The sequence below is a fragment of the Meleagris gallopavo genome, chromosome 1, assembly GCF_000146605.3.
Source record: "Meleagris gallopavo isolate NT-WF06-2002-E0010 breed Aviagen turkey brand Nicholas breeding stock chromosome 1, Turkey_5.1, whole genome shotgun sequence".
Lineage (NCBI taxonomy): Eukaryota > Metazoa > Chordata > Aves > Galliformes > Phasianidae > Meleagris > Meleagris gallopavo.
In genome coordinates, this window is record NC_015011.2 from 155,641,772 (window position 1) to 155,646,108 (window position 4,337).

At 34.0% G+C, this 4,337-nt stretch overlaps 1 long non-coding RNA gene across 1 annotated transcript; it reads right to left on the reverse strand.

Moving 5' to 3' along the window:
* Positions 1 to 387: 387 nt before the first annotated feature.
* Positions 388 to 3,994, reverse strand: LOC109365673. Its single transcript, XR_002111390.1, has 2 exons — positions 3,942 to 3,994; positions 388 to 1,580 (listed from the first exon to the last, which is right to left on the reverse strand). It is a non-coding gene; the product is annotated as an uncharacterized LOC109365673 (long non-coding RNA).
* Positions 3,995 to 4,337: the final 343 nt, after the last annotated feature.

Here is a 4,337-nt window from a genome sequence, read left to right on the forward strand (position 1 = left end):
ATAATTAGTGCATATATATATTTCAAACAAAATCTAAGGAGTACATACACTGTCTGCAATATACGTTAATGACTGTAATATTCTCAATGGATGTCCAGATATTTCTAGGGGAGTAAATAAATCTGTTACAGGGATCTGCCATTTTTCACAATATTCTGTTTAGGGAGTGTAAATGTGGTATGATGACTGAGGAGCTGTCACTCATGGGAGTGTTTTTTAAATGCTATTCTCTACTAGAATGCTTTTATTTTCTACTCCTTCACTGAAGCAAGGTGAAGAATGACATACAGTTTAAGGGATGGAGCCTATTTGTAACCAAGTGTACAAGCATTAAGGAAATCAGTGTAAAATGATCTATTTGTGTGAGGGCAGTTGGGTCTGCACAGCAATAGTTTACTAGCATTAATAGGTCAACAATAATGATACATCCTCTGGTCCAGAATTAAGCTCTCTACTAGGGGAATATATGCTCCTCCTTGATAATGTTTTTTGTTGTTGATTTTTTTTTTCCTTCCTTGTATACAGATTGTGTTCATATTCAACGTGCAGTAAATGACTTTTGCCACAATAAATATTGTATGTCTGCTTCAAGACATGCATAATAATGAATGTTTTATAAATGCATACATTTTAGAGAGTCTTATGATAAAAAGAATGATAAAAATTATTTAGCTGGATCTAAAAATCAAGATAATTAATTCATTTTTCAACTTTCATTTATATGTAAAATATCATGTCTCCTTCTTAAGCCATTTTATACATTTCAGAAAACTCATGACAGTTTTATCCTTAAATTGTAGCTTTTAAGTTATGAATGGCGATTTTTTATTCTGAAGGTTCCACCTTTATACAAATTATTCTGTGTAAATGCATAGGATTAAATTTTGAGCTATACATTATACACAAACATTTGTAAATATATTGAGAGATAAAATTCTGGATCTCTAAAGGCAAACAGAAGAGGAAAAAAAAAACCAACAAGTACCAGCCACTGAGCTGGTAATCAAATCTGTAACATCATGTCTTGAAAGAGAATCATGGGATTGCATATTAAATACCTGACATTATTTTCTTTGCTCCCAAAGAGAATATGACTTTCCCGTGCAAAATATTCAGCCTGTAGTTTGTGTCCTGTGCTCTCAGCCCTTCAAATTGTTTAAGACTTTAAAATTTAATCAAGGGATTTCTTAATGGAGGCTACGGAAGAGAAACATCAGAAATACATTTGACAAAAGGGTAACAAATTTCTACTTAATTATTTACAATGACCCTATGCTGCTACTTAGAGACACAAAGTAGTCAGACTCCTGAGCATCAGATCCAACAGTCTGGAAGGACAAGGGCATCAATTTGTCCTCACGTCATACAAACAGTTTTCAAGATTGCATCTTGTTGATCTTGATGAAATTACAAGTCTAGGATCTGATGCAGCATGCCAGTAATTTATGATCACAGGTCACTCCAAGCTGAATGTTTTCAGGGCACATCAAGCCTACTTGTCATTTGCATGCAACTCATTTTATCACCCAAAAGATGTTTTTCATCAGGCCACTGGGCAGACATTTGCAATTCTGGAAAGCCTGTATTTGGAAAAAAAAAAAAGAGACCTATTGTCACCCATCACAACATTAAAACAAACATCAATGCAAAATGTAATATTAAAGCAATTAACCTATTATCTTCAGGTCAGGTGTTTGCTATTTTGCCATTTACAGAACAGCAAGCTCTCCCACTTGGCTGCTGATGTTTGGACTGGGCCAGATGTCTGTTCTTTCTAAATGCTGTTTCAGTTGATTATGTGACTATGAAGTGCCCTTTTTCCTGCCATTTGAGATTATTCCTAGTTAACTCTCTATCTGAGCTCTTTTCCCTATAATGTCTAATAAAGAGTAAGAAACAAGAGGCAGATTTTGCAGCTGTTATGTTGTATTGTTCTCTCCCTGCAAAGGTTTGGACAAGTTTACTTTACAAGATAAATGTGTCTTATTCCTAAAATATAAGATTAAAAAAAAGTCCCTCCTGGTGTTTCTCCTTTCTTCCTAATGACTATGGAGGGAAATAGGATTATTCATTCAGATTTAGGGTAGAATTGGTGATTCTCTGACATTATATGCCTGAACTAGTCATATATCTATTCTAGGGGAATACTATTAAGTGGGTCAAACCTTTGCTGTAGTGTACTTAAATCACAGGTTCTGTATATTACAGTGTACTGTAGCTCCTGTTCTAGAAAATAACTATGGAAAATTTTAAAAGACTGTTTACAGTGTTCTAACACAAGGAAAAAAATATATATATATCTATCTATACCACCTTCACATTAGTTTAAAACAGACTAGGTGCCAATCCTTCCACAACAGGCTAACTGTTGCAGATTATCCTGCTTCCTTGATGTATTGCAGCTGCACTATACCAGTAGAATTTCACTAGTGACATATCTGGAGATCAAACCTAAGTCAGATACCTATCATCCAGCAAATGGATGTGAATTGTTGTGATTGCACTAGGCACACTTAGTCTCTAAGCCTCCCAAGTCTGAAAAAAAAAAGAAAAAGAAAAAGAAAAAAGCTACAAAAAATGCACATGATAGAATACTTACTGGACAATCTGAGCTAAGATGCAACCTGGCCCTTTTCAGAGCCATTTAAGTACAATTTCATACAATTATGAGTAATCAGATATGACACAGTTTGGACTGGATGTAGAAGTGTACTGGATGTAAAATTTTTAAATTCAAATCTCTTTTCCCTTCTTTGTTGGTATATCTTGTTCTACTTCACACAATCTATGGCCCTTATATTTCATCAGCTTTCTACAATGAGACAAGCCCCTCCAGATTTTGTTATTATCCACTGATAAGGCAAACAACTCAATGAAACTTTCTAATGAGCCATTTTGTCACCAAATCAAATTCAGCAGAGGAAAAAGAGTCACCTCTCTTTCCATTACACTACCAGAGCCATCACACAAACTTATAGTCCAGATCATACAATTTCCACTGGATTGCTTTCTGCAACATTCATGGGAAATGAAGGTACAAAGAGCATCCAAGTTATTATAGTCTTCTGCTGGAAGAAACCAGATTTGGCTTTCGATAGCATAAGGTTTGTTCCTAATTCATATATTTTTTGACTGAGAAATTAAGCATGCTTGGATAAAGTTACTCTTACTTTGCAAATGTAAACAAATATTACAAGAAACAGACATTATATTTTCTGTGTTCTGTTTTCCTAAAATGTATGTCTATCAAGCTTTGAGCAACAGTACCAATTAAACTAACCATAAAAGCTTGACATTTAATGTGGAAACAGATAACAAGGGAACACAAGTGAAACCTTTCAGGGAATAAAGAAACTGAATGTGAGTCATAGCACCTGGAAACATCGTTGATTCTGTATGAGACTTAAAGAGACTTAAATTATCTGAAGATTATAAAAATATAATTATATAATGGATACAGCAACTTGGGTGCTGCAGTGCTATACGTCTGTTTTATAGGCTGCTGAATAATTTAGTAATGAATTTTAAAATTAGAATAAGTTACAAAGCATGATTAATATTGCATGAAGTATTGTTGAATTTCATGGTATCAAAATTATGTCTGTTGTAGGGTGCTTTTTCCAGTAACGGTCAACTATGTTTGTACACTGCTTTTCCTAATTGTAAGTATTTTAGTGATGCTCTAATGAGTGAAGTCAGCAGATGTAATATGGTATACAGCTCTTCCAGATGGTAAGCACTCCTAGCTTAATAGCCTAAAACAGCTTTTCTTTTTTTTCCCCCCCCGTCAATACCTAAAGCATCATTACAAAGCTTTTTTTTTTTTAACTGAAACTGTGAAGTTGGAAGAAAGTTGTTGTAAATTTGTCATTGTGTCATCAGAAAGATGATAAACACTGAAGCATTAATCTTGTAAATCTCTACCCAATCTTGATACACACCTGATTTTCTTTGAAGTTCCCCAGGAGGGTTTGGAAATTGGGAAAAGTAGTGCTGTTGAGGAGAAATAGGAACTATTTAGTTCTGTAATCTGACCAAGTGTTGCCATTTTTACCTTTTAAACCGTCATATTTTGTTACCATCAGACACAAACCCAAAGGTATGTGAAATAGTGCAGCATAAAACTTCCTCTCTGTCATTAGAATATAAAAGAATATCTTAAGTCGCTTTTTGCTAATGTAATATGCAGTAATATTCTATAAGGATGATTTTAGCCATTTTTTCTTGCTATTATTTATATTCATAGAAATATTTTCTTGTATTCTGTTAGTAAATGCAGTCTTCCTAATATGACATAATTACTGAAACGCTATTTCAAGATGCTGATAGACTTTTTA